At 44.4% G+C, this 13,573-nt stretch overlaps 1 protein-coding gene across 3 annotated transcripts in view; it reads left to right on the top strand.

Moving 5' to 3' along the window:
• Positions 1 to 13,573, top strand: part of LOC310859021 (uncharacterized protein) — a 428,722-nt gene that overhangs the window by 39,147 nt on the left and 376,002 nt on the right. The window lies entirely within an intron of this gene.

Raw genomic sequence — 13,573 nt, 5'->3', positions numbered from 1 at the left:
TGTTTGTTTTCCTTCCAGGAACAGAAATGCACAGCATTGATTTTCTGTTCGGCACATTTTTCCCCCCAGATGCTTTCAGACTGTCCTCTGGTATTTCACCAACTTTTAACTGTAATTCTTTGAGTGTGAGCTCACAATTAAATTACTGTAGCGCTCCGGATTTTACTGTGCACGTAGGCGGGTGCTGTGTTCAGGAAATTATGTTTAGCCAATTATACCACGTTAACTCTGGCGTCGCTAATTTGGCTTTATAGGTACAAAACAAATGTCCCACGTGTTTCTAATCTTTTTTTTTTTTTTTTAATTCTTTCACAAATATCAGATCTACAAGCTCGCATTGTGTTGCATCGTTGTGAGTTGTTCCGCTATTATCGAACAGGCAAGTATAGAATGCAAATCTTTCAATATGCAAATCTTTCAATATATATTCTTTCAGAGCGAATGTTTTTTAACTCAAATATTGGCTTCTTGGGGGGGGGGGGGGGGGGGGGGGGTCCCTGGAACAATGTATTTTCAGATCGGGGTCGGCGGCCAAACAATTAAATATATTGTTGGGGGTCCTTGACATGAAAAAGGTTGAGAACCACTAACATTGAAACAGGTTTTTCAGAAAACTGTTAGGATTTAGAAGCCTTTCTTTTTTTAGAATCGGCCTCAGGTCTAAATGGGTTATGCCAGTGTGTCAATCAGTTTGTTGTTCAGCAGGCGATCAGCTACAATCAGCAACTGAAACAGCCTAAACGAGATGCCCCAACGCCACTTTTCTTCTTGGCCCTGCTTGGTGTGTTTGTCACGTTAACAGAACGGCACAACAATGTCTCTCATCAGTATTCGTCTGTTGTGCGAAAGACATAACAAAGGCGTCTTTTCACGAACCAACGACACACGCTGTGTGAATAGCCTCCACATGGCACCTGCCACAGGGAGAGAGAGAGAGAGAGAGAGAGAGAGACCGGGGGGTGGACTGGAGAGCGTGTGCGTGTGCGCGCGTGTGTGTGTGTGTGTGTGTGTAGATGGGGGGGGGGGGTCTGGTCGATGCGGCTAAACGGGCGAACGAGAGAGTGGAAGTAGAGAACGTCGGGGTCCCCTCCCTCCCATCCTGTCCTTTCATCGCGCCTAACCTTGACATGAATCAATTGCTGTGCGCTGTGTGCGCGCCTCTCTCTCTCTCTATCTCTCTCTCTCTCTCTCTCTCTCTCTCTCTCTCTCGCTCTCTCTCCCTCTCTCCTCTCTCTCTCCTCTCTCCCTCTCCTCTCTCTGTCTCCTCTCCTCTCCTCTCCTCTCCTCTCCTCTCCTCTCCTCTCCTCTCCTCTCCTCTCCTCTCCTCTCCTCTCCTCTCCTCTCCTCTCCTCTCCTCTCCTCTCCTCTCCTCTCCTCTCCTCTCCTCTCCTCTCCTCTCCTCTCCTCTCCTCTCCTCTCCTCTCCTCTCCTCTCCTCTGTCTCTGTCTCTGTCTCTCTGTCTCTCTGTCTCTCTGTCTCTCTGTCTCTCTCTCTCTCTCTCTCTCTTCCCCCCCCCCCCCCCCCCCACCCTCCATGGCTAAGCATGCAATGAAAAGCAATTATTCAAAGCCCCCCTTCTCCTCCTCCTCCCACTCCCCGTCTCTGACTCTACAACCCTGCTCTCTGCCTTGCAGCATCCCTCCGTGTGTGTGTGTGTGCGTGCGCGCGGGGCTATGCGCGCACAGAGCATTAGTGAGAGGCAGAGGGCACGCTGATGCTCGGCTTCGTCCAATCACAGGGGAGCGTTGAGTGTTGCTAGCGTTGCACTCGAAACCCCCCACATATTATCAGTCGATCCGTGGTGTGTGTGTTTGTGTGTTAGCAGCATACTGTATTATATTCAGAACATACGCGGCTCCTTTCTGATTTAAATCCACGAGGGACGCCGTGCGCTAACGCAGACGACGGACTCGGGAAGCAGTCATCGCCGTAGCGGATTTTCTCTCCTTTTCCTTCTCTCCTTCCCTCACCGGAGGATTCACTAGTACCTGAGTGAGGCAGGCAGATTTTTTTTGGCGCCATCTTCTCTCTCTCCTCCATTGGCTGGGTGCTGAACCTGTGTGTGTTTTTCTACTCTCTCTGCCACAGCCTCGCATGGGAGGGGCAGCCGCGGGCTTTCATTCGGTCCAGGAGCGGAGTTGTTTCTTATTCTCTTATTTTTCGTATTCATATCTTTAAAAATATATATTCTTTTATTCCATTGACATTTTGGACTTCTTAAGATCACTCTTGTTTTAATTTCTGGATTCCAATAAAACCTCATTTGTTTTAAAAGGAAATATTAACAAGGCAACTATACAGCAAGCCTTCACAGGTTTTTCCTGTACGATCGTAAGGGATTGAAGCTGATGGACTGTGTCGCCACTGAAGCCAGCAAGAAAACCATTGACATTAATAGCACACCGGTGGAAACTCAGGCAATACTCAAGTACAGAGATACCAAACAGCACAGCGTATTGTCAAAATATAGTATCGTAAATAGACTCTTAAACGAGAGGCAAACTAGGAGAACAGAGAGAACATCGGGACCACCATCGGTAGACCCCGTCTCTAAAGCCAAGGCGGCGACGACGACGACGACATCCTCCAAACTGTTGGAATTGGCCGACGTTCGAGAAGCCTTTCGGAGCCCGCGGGAGACGACGCTGCAACTCTCACCACCTCGCCATCCGCACGGTCCTCCAGCGAGGATGTTATGGTCTCCGAGACTCTCGCTGTCCAACTTCCACGTGAAGCTGACGGCGAAGGGACTGTTCCGGAACCTGCAGCTGCTCTCCGGATGCCGGAAGAACACCATGGTGTTCCACGCAGGTCTGGAGAAACTTCACTGTCCTGTAGATCACTTCATCATCATGTCATTCCACCATCCATCCCTCCATCACAGTGATGTTTGACCTACATATCCATCCATCTATACATCCATCTATTCATCCATAAATCCATCCAGCCATCCATCCCTCCATCCTACCCATTCCCAATTAACTTCTTTTGAGATGCTATCACTGGTGTTTCATACACTTTTGGAGGATCCTCGTCAAAACGTAAATTCCATCTCACCTCTGCAGAGATGACAGGCACTCGGTTATTCATACCGAAAATGGCTGACTTATAAGCTTACAACGGAACGCGGTGTGAAGCGTTGTGAGCGTGTAGAAAGTGGTCAGTGGTTCCCAAACTTTTCAGGTCGAGACCCAAATGAGAGATTAGACGTTTGCCCGAAGTTTGACCCAAACTAGTGAAAATAGCAGATCTACAAGCACACAACAAGCTTGTCAGCTACTTTCACTACTTTTTTTTTTATTCATGGTTTTTCTTGTGTTTTTTTTCTTGTGTTTCTTGTGTTTGTTTGTTTTTACATGTATATTAATTGAATAATTATTATTATTTATTTAAAAATAAATATATTTTTTTAATGTAGGAAAAGAAAATGGGATTTTTACTACTGTTTGGGAAACTGTGATCTATGGTGCGCTGTGGTGTTCACTGAACCCTCGGAGTGAAATGAACACTCAAGGTGTAAAGTGTATACATGGAGGCCTGCGTATGCTATGGGCATCTATTGAGCTTCATTCATACTCATTCATTAAGTTTGCCTGGTGGGTGGTGATGGGTGGTGATCATCCACCTGAACTGAAGCCGCACCCAAAGCTGATGCTGTATGATAATGGGGGAGGGGATGATATTGTGGTTATATATATCACAGTTTTTTCCATTGGCACGTTTCACTGTCAAGGTTTCAGCCTCTAGGAAGAAACCCTAAATACAAAGGGAAGACATCATTGCACATAACAACCACACCAGGGGATCTAATGAAGTATTGTCACCTCATAAACACATGAAAAACTGGAAGATGGCACTCATCTTTAAGTCTTACACTCCCACTGCACATTGTATGTATAATGTTAAAGCTCCAATCCTGGACTTATTGAAATTATACAGTGAATGTTAACATACATCTGCAGTGGTTGGAGGTGATTAAGTTATAAGTATTTGAAGAGAACGGTGCACTGGATCGCACCCTAGATGCACCGCCATCTTTTTTTTGTAGTTCGGACATACAGTAATTGCAACCTCCCTCCATCAGGGGAGATATAAACCTTACGGATTGTATCTTTAATATAATCTTCACATCTTTGTTCTCCAATATGCACTTAATTTATTTTACCTCAACTCAGCCTATGGTTTTTTTTCTCCTTCCCAACATGATCTCATCCCCCTTTCACAACCATGAAAGGTTGTGAAAGGGTCCTTCCACTAAAAGTCCTGTTATACTCGTGTGCCTGTGTTGCACGCTGAAAACAGCCGATCTACAAGCTCGCTAAGTTTCTCCCTGCGACGCATTGTGAGCCTGTAGATCTGCTATATTTTGGCACACGGCACAGCGCGCTATGGTGTGTTTGCCCAGTGGAAGTATAAGAGCTTAACTGTGTGGTGAGATCACAAAACTGGCTCCAGATCAGCCTCAAAGGCCAATTTCACCCTCACAGAATACCCTCCCCCTCCCTCCGCCCCTTCTTACTCCTCTTGTTTTCCACATGATGGTGTGGCGGCTATTGTCGTCTTTCCTGCCTTCTCCCTCTCCTCTGCTGTGGGGGCTTTCAGTTTTGTATGGACAGGCCAAGACAATACCGCCATGCGCGTATCGGATTCAATAGAGCTATCAGCCGTGTGTGTGTGTGTGCGCGTGTGTGTGCGTGCGTGTGTGTGTTACTATATTGTTAATCTGGTTTCCAGCCTGATTCGCTACGTTCTGTGAAATTGTTTTATTGACAAAACAAATCCGTGGAACTTATAGTGAATCGGGCTGGAAACCCCGTAGAAATTGAGAAATGTTCCTTCCTAGCCCTCAAAAGAGGGAGTTAGGATTAGAGTTATGCCTTTTGATTGATTGATTGAAATCTTTATTAACAGTTTGTAGAATTTACAGTACATTTTAAGCACAAACTCAATACAAAGACTGTCAACTGTGAGTGGACGACCCAATTAAGCATTACACTTGTTTACAACAGGGTCCACATTGTTCAATTCATCAAAACATTTAAAGACATACAAACATTTAGAGACATACAAATAGACATTTCTCTGTAGGTATTAAACTTAGTTTCGAACCGGTGTAGTGCACCGAAAACAGCCGATCTAGATGTACTATTTTTGGGGTTAGGGTTAAACAATAAAGAAATGGCATTCATAAAGAAGTGTAGTAACGCGAGTGGCTCAGCAGTGGCGTGATGAAAACCCAGGGATGCCAGCTCCTTTTAACTGTGATAGCCTGCGCCTAGAGGAGCGTCGATCACGTGACACGATACATACGTACATATGCGTGCCAGAAATAGCCACAGATGCTTCTGGATTTCACTTTATTCAACCGTTAAAAGCATTCCCCGGAGGGCTCGTGTCGGAGTCAAAATGGCAGAAAGTCCTTGGCTGCTCTTAACGTCACCTGCTGCATCACACTGAACGAACATGGGTAGAGCATCTTCGCAAACACACTGCAAAATCCTGGCTGTTAATTTAATATGACTATCAGTGCAAAAATGTACCCTTACCTGTGGGTTTGTACCTCGGTAGAAAGTATGTGTTCACAGAAAAATTGGACAAAAATAAATGTACACCTTTTTCAATGTCATCGTATGCAGTGTCTCATAAAAGTAGCCTAGTGATAAGTGAATATTTATAAAATACCGGTATACTAAATTCAATTTTAATTCATGATCTATAAATTCATGTCGCTAGCAAGTTAGCAAAACATGTCTTTTTGTTTTTACAATCAAAATTAGTTTGGCAAATATTCCCGAATTTCCCGTGGACTCCTCACTCCTCACCTCCATCTGATCTGAGCTGCACGTGTTTGTCTACAGCCCGTTCACCGTCTGAACGCTCCACAGACCCACTGCCCACCAATGTAGGTTAGTCACCGCGCACGGCACGCACATGTACTACTCACATATGCACACACACACACAGGGAATGAACGTTTGTGTATATGCACGGATATAGACACACGAGTGCACGGCACGCGCGCAGTGTGCACATATACACAGCCTTGGCATGTGTGCATATTACGGTATACGGCCACAACCATCTGGAGAGCAGGCCAACGCACACACACACACACACACACACACACACACACACACGCTGCCTAGTGGTGCAGCTGAGGGTGGGCGCTCGTGCGAGCATTAATCTGATGTTAAGGTTGTTGTTTTTCTACCGAAGGGCTGATGAGGGCTTTAGAGGTTAGATTCTGTTCCAATACAGGCTGCCATGCTCTGTAACATTTAACGAAAAGCAGACATCCACATCTGCACCGTCCGGAATACGTCTCTAATATTTGTGAAACTGGGTAGAGATGTTCTTTTTGTGTGTGTTTGTGTGTGTGTGTGTGTGTGTGTGTGTGTGTGTGTGTGTGTGTGTGTGTGTAAAGCTGTGGATAACTAGGACAGTAGTCTGTCTGCACACTGATTATGTCTACATGCCACTAAATCAGGAAACCTCCTTTTGGAATGAATAGTGTCCCTATTCTGGGCATGTCATAATAGGCAAATGTTTGTCAAAAATAGCAGAGCTACAAGCTCACTACACGTTGCAATGCGACACGCTCTGGCCTTGTAGATCGGCTATTTTAAGTGGTTAAATGATCTCGGCTTGGCAGCAGTTTCCTGGAACTTCTGCCAAGTACTGCTACCTCTAGCAAACACCTGGCTGAAGAACTGTTTTGAATAGTCTGTGCCGTGATTCAAACTAACAACAACATTCCTTTTAATAATTAGCACGGTGACTTATTTATGTTATTTTTTTCTTTCTTTTACACACTGATTTAATTTCGCCTACTCCTATCAGCCGTAGGTGTCTTGAACCTGAAGTGCTTAAATGTTGCACGACAACACATTGGTATGTTGTTATTGAACCGCGTTGAGTTGTGTAAGGACCAATCAGCGGTTCCCTGCAGCGCTCGGATCGATTGGGATCGAATGTGTTTCTCAGCCATATGAGTGAGCGTACACCGTACACACACACACACACACACACACACACACACACACACACACACACACACACAGGTTCTTCTGTGTGTGCCTTAACCATCACCTGAGATCAGATTCTAAAAATGTCTTCTACATCCTGACAGTTTTCTGAAAAAGCTATGTTTCTATGTCAGTCGTTCTTCGATTTTTCAAAAATAGCAGACCTACAAGCTCGTAGCGCGCCACTCGGTGGCGCGCTATGAGCTTGTAGGTCTTCTATTTTTCAATAGCTAAAGCATAACATGATGCTAACATCAAAAGGGGTTCCCGCCCAGAATGGATTAACCATCATGCTGTATGCTGTAGCTTTGTGGAGCAACAGTCTGCTAAGCAGTAGTTTTTTTAGTTAAATATAATCCATTTGACCCTAAGACCACCCCCAAGAGTCAGAGTCAGTCACCTACTGCAGTAATATTACACTTGACACATACATACTGGTTGGATTGAATACCGAACCGAACCATAAATTGTGTACTGTAATTTAAGATTAACAGAGCATGCTAATCACATATATATAGCAGCATTCCTATTGATTCACAAATGTATCATTCATTTGCAACTGTATTCTTGCAAATACACACACACACACACACACACACACACACACACGTCACACACACGCAAACCTATCACAGCCACGCCTAATCGAATTCTTAATGATCACGTTTAATCTAATTCATTTTGTGAATAATCCTGTTGGAATGTCACTCTTCGTCTCCTCAATGTTGGATTATAATTTTCATCATAGTAATCTGAGCCTGGCAGATTAAGGGGATTTAGACTACTAGGGCAAGGTTTTCCCTGGCTCAGCCTCAGAGCCTTTGGGGGGGTGACTAGGCATGACTAAATGAAAGCATTGACACGTCGCGGCTATGTGCAACAGTCAAGGCCATGAGTCTGTTAAACCAGTGGTTCCCAAAGTGGGGTCCGGGGACCCCCAGGGGTCCTTGAGGGATTTCCAGGGGGTCCCCAGCTATATGATAGTTTGGAACAAAATGGACCCTTATGTGTCTACAGGTAACTCTGAGGGTGTTCCATATGTACACTCGGAGTTAAATTAACATTGATTTTACAATATAAATTGGGGGTCCCAGAGAAAGAAATGCCATTAAATGGGGGTCCGTAGACTAATTCATGTCAAACCAGGGGTCCTTGAAAAGGTTGAGATTCACTGCTAGAGCCGTAAAAATATTCTCTTATAGATAGATAGATAGATAGATAGATAGATAGATATTTATTTGTCATTGCTTGCATGAAACAACGAAATTCAGTTTAGAGCTTCACCACTGGCATCAAATAATTATGGGGGTCCATAAGACCGCTGTGCAAGCAATTAAAGATGACACACACACAAGAGAGCGCGCACACACACACACACGCACACACACACACACAGAGAGAGGCAGGGTAATGCCTGTGATAATATTTTATTTGCTTGCCAGCACCATGTGTCAGTGTAATGAACATGTTCTTCATGGTTAATGGTTAAAGAACCAATAAATGAAACCCTGGCCGGAGGCAACACAGTCACCCTGTGGTCCTTTACATGTGTTGCTGATTCAGATTGCTTGATGTCGGCTTCCTTGGTCATTACAAAAAAACATCAAAAGCACGGTCAATGAATCAGATATGTAGTTTTAATATGAATCAATGTCGAGTATAGTTCAATATCAGTACATGTTGTCACAGTCAGGTTTTCTGTCAACAACAGTACAGTAGCATACGGTTTTCCTTAGTAAAATGAACACATAAGAATATGGTATATACATGTTATTTTGACATGTGTGGATTGTTTAAGAGCAAACAGCTGCCCTGCCTTCATTATATCCTATGGGGAATTATATAATAAAATTCCTGAGGGCCACATTAAGTGAAGGTGGGTGCCGCATGTGGCCCCCGGGCCGCCAGTTGCCCACCCCTGTAACTAGTATGAACTATGAAGCGGTGTGCATGCTAACCGTGTTCTTTCTCTCTACTCTCAGTGCGGGCCCAACAGCTCTGTGTCACTGATTTGAAGCTTCCAGGTACACACACCCTCTTCATCTAGGCCTCTGGGGGAACTACCGCTAGTTTATACACATTCTCCTGTGAATGTGTTTGTTTGAGGATTTTTGCTGTGCAGTAGATAACATTTTATTAATGTCCAATTATGTCGAGAACATTTCATGCGCGGTTTTCAAATCCTACAAAAATCAATATACATATTTATTTCTACAGCACAAACGATGCTTACTATTGGGAAATATTGTTGTTGATGTACTGATAAGGAAGTACTGGTGAAATTACACAGCAAAGACAAACCCATTAGAACCTGATTGTATCAGTTAGTGGTCTGAATGTGGTGAATGTTACACGTTAAATACCACAAAAACATCCTCTATTTTTCTGAGCGGACGTGTGCACTCAGAGCTTGCACGGCGCACACTCACAAATAGAGCGCGGGTGTGCAGACACACAAACGTGTACAGCCTTGATGATGATGATGCCACCGCATTCACAGATGTTTTCATACACGGCTGATAAACTTTAGAGAGAAACACAAAAGACTACTACCACAAGTAAGACGCGCAAACGCGGGAAGCGAACGCTGCTCGTAAATTGCAATAACAACAATTAGAATAAATTACATACTTTTTTTTTCTTTTTAGTTAGTAATTTTTTTTAAGTTTTCTACTGTGTGTGTGTGTGTGTGTGTGTGTGTGTGTGTGTGTGTGTGTGTGTGTGTGTGTGTGTGTGTGTGTGTGTGTGTGTGTGTGTGTGTGTGTGTGTGTGTGTGTGTGTGTGTGTGTGTGTGTGTGTGTGTGTGTGTGTGTGTGTGTGTGTGTGTGTGTGTGTGCTACAGCTGCGCCCTCTGGTGGCGGGCGGGTGGTGTCACAGCGGGACAGACAGACAGACAGACAGACAGACACACAGATATGATCTGCAGGGTCTCATAGTTAGTGCTCATTGCGTTCGCAAAAATGATCAGTCGATCTGTGTAGCATGGAGAGACAAAGGGGACAGACTAGTAATGAGCTGGCCTGTTTCAGCTTGGTGTAATCTATGTCAGTGGGTCCCAGAGGAGAGAGTTCCAGGGGGTCCCCAGCTAAATGATAATTAGGAACCAAATGGACCCTTATGGGTCTGTAACTCAGAGAGTGTACAAATGGAACCAAACGGACCCAAACAGGTCCATTTGGTTCCATTTGTACACTCTCAGAGTTAGATTAACTTTTATTTTACAATATACATTGGGATCATCCCAGAGATGGAAATGCCATTAAATGTAGCCTAATTCAGGTCAAACTTGAAAATGGTTGAAAATCACTGCTAGAGCCATAAAAACCTTCTCTTATGGGGTCCCTGGCATATATTTTCAAATGGGGGTCTGCAGGCTAATGAGTATCATTTTGGGGGGCCCTGATCTATGTGGCATACTGTCCCCACTAAACCCCACAGAGTCATGTCTTCATCTGATCTATGTGGCATACTGTCCCCACTAAACCCCACAGAGTCATGTCTTCATCTGATCTATGTGGCATACTGTCCCCACAAAACCCCACGGAGTCATGTCTTCATCTGATCTATGTGGCATACTGTCCCCACAAAACCCCACAGAGTCATGTCTTCATCTGATCTATGTGGCATACTGTCCCCACAAACCCCACAGAGTCATGTCTTCATCTGATCTATGTGGCATACTGTCCCCACAAAACCCCACAGAGTCATGTCTTCATCTGATCTATGTGGCATACTGTCCCCACAAAACCCCACAGAGTCATGTCTTCATCTGATCTATGTGGCATACTGTCCCCACAAAACCCCACAGAGTCATGTCTTCATCTGATCTATGTGGCATACTGTCCCCACAAAACCCCACAGAGTCATGTCTTCATCTGATCTATGTGGCATACTGTCCCCACAAAACCCCACAGAGTCATGTCTTCATCTGATCTATGTGGCATACTGTCCCCACAAAACCCCACAGAGTCATGTCTTCATCTGATCTATGTGGCATACTGTCCCCACAAAACCCCACAGAGTCATGTCTTCATCTGATCTATGTGGCATACTGTCCCCACAAAACCCCACAGAGTCATGTCTTCATCTGATCTATGTGGCATACTGTCCCCACAAAACCCCACAGAGTCATGTCTTCATCTGATCTATGTGGCATACTGTCCCCACAAAACCCCACAGAGTCATGTCTTCATCTGATCTATGTGGCATACTGTCCCCACAAAACCCCACAGAGTCATGTCTTCATCTGCAAGCCAAGAACCAGAATTAGTGAAGGACTCTGGTTTGCTGTTCCATGTTCCTTCATGGTGATTTACTATTGCAAAAACAATCTGGGATGAGAATTAACGAACTTGGCCAGTGGTTCTCGACCTCTTCTGGATCAAGGCCCACTTGAAAATCTTGGGGGAAAAAAAACGTTTTGCGTATAGTGGCCCACGCATCTCGTGGTCAGAGGATATTACGCACAGAGCTGGCGTCTGCGTGTTCCTCGTGGGGAGAGATGTCGTGATGAGGCAGTGGTGTCGTAACACTTCTTTACTGCGAGCCGATTACTGGAAAGGGCCAGTCGTAGCTGACATCAAAGACATGGATTTAGCAGTGGTGGAAAAAAGTACTCGCATGTTTTAATTAAGTAAAAGTATCTGCAATATGGAAATACTTAATTACATGTAAAAGTCCAGAATTCTAAATGTGATTGAGTAAAATTACAAAAGTATTGGCATCAAAATGTACTTAAAGTACCAAATGTATAAAGTGCTCTTTATGCAGAATGTCTCATTTCCGATCTGTCGCAATGCATGGCATCGCGTTGTGAGCTTGTAGATCGGCTATTTTCAAAAGATTATACATTTGAAAACTTGAAACGAGGCATTCTGCATAAAGAGTACTTTCTATTTTTGGTACTTTAAGTACATGCAAATACCAATTGTACTTTTACTGAATTCGGGCCTTTTACTTGTAACAGAGTAGTTCTATATTGCTGTATTAATATTTTTACTTAAAGGTATATTCAGTGATTTCACTCAAAAAACCTTAGGTTTCGTTTTTGGCTGTGGGACCCAGCCTTTCGTCCAATCAGGATAGAGAATCAAAAACGAAACCTAAGGTTTTTTGACCCCCAGGGGTTAACTGGGGACAGGGAGGAACTCCTTATATGGCCAGCACACTCTATAGTAGGGCGGATTATCACAACAAAACAAAAAAATAAGTGATATTTGAATTAAGTGAAATCACTGAATATACCTTTAAGTAAAATAATCCCACTACTACTGCCTGCCGCCATGTGTTGTTGATGTGAGCCACCAGACTTATTGCTGTTTGACCAGCGTGTGTTGCACAGTGGCCGCCAGCAGAGGGCAGTGTTTCAGAGAGAAGCTCACAGTCTTGTTTAGTTTACCAAAGATCTACTACTGCTGTCAATCCCCTCTGTCTTTTATTTGTATTATTACTAGTCCATTTTCAAATGAGGCTTAAAATCACACAGACATTTAAATTTGACATGGAATATGATGGAATTAGAGAGGTGGCAAAAAGGTTGCATTTGTCATGTTATACTGTTTGATTTCACACCGTTTGTGGTGGTGTTTGTATTAAGGTTAAGCTCCCCCCCACCCCCCCCAGGACCAAAATACAATGAGGTTTATTTTCGGTCAGGGAACCCTTTGAGTCAGAGGTAAACAGATATGTGGATGGGAGAAGAGAGGCAGAGACTAATGGCATACTAAAATGGAATGAAGAATGGGAAGAGACAGGATTGGAGAAGACTCTCTCTCTTTCTTTCTCTCACTTTCTCTCCACCTCTCTCTCTATCTCTCTCTCTCTCTCTCTCTCTCTCTCTCTCTCTCTCTCTCTCTCTCTCTCTAATTGCACGGTGCTTCGGCCCTCTGATGCACTTAATGCACATCTAGGGACTTCTCTCCATCCATCTCTCCTTCTCTCTGTCTCTTTCTCACACACACACGCACGCACACACACACACACACACACACACACACACACACACACACACACACACACCCTCACACACACACACACACACACACACACACACACACACACACACACACACACACACACACACACACACACACACACTTACCATACAACACTGCCCATCATTACCAGGCAATCCCAGGATGCATCTCTTTCAGCCCAGAGCACTCCAGTCAGCAGGGCGTATTCTGTCTTGACTGGACTAGCGAGCGTGTGCAATGACATGCACACGCGCGTGTGTGTGTGTGTGTGTGTGTGTGCGCAAGGTTTTCACCTTTTTTATGTGTGTGTGTGTGTGTGTGCGGATGTTTTGGTGGTCAAACCCAGACCCCAGACAGACCGACTGAGAGACTGCATGCGCATGTTCGTTTTGTTCTGTTTTCTTATAAACGTGTATTTAATTAGCTTATTTTTGTTTTTAAAGCACACATTTCTGTTTGATATTTTGGGGTTTTCGGAAAGGTGTTTGTTTGGAGTGCTTTAAGTGTGTGGCTAGCATATCGCAACTCCCACCGTGGCCATGGTCTGACTACGGTGGAGGGTTGTGTGTGTGT

Source organism: Protomyctophum parallelum (assembly GCF_964188405.1).
Source record: "Protomyctophum parallelum genome assembly, chromosome: 5".
Classification (NCBI taxonomy): Eukaryota; Metazoa; Chordata; class Actinopteri; order Myctophiformes; family Myctophidae; genus Protomyctophum; species Protomyctophum parallelum.
This window is presented reverse-complemented; position numbering and strand designations above follow the sequence as displayed.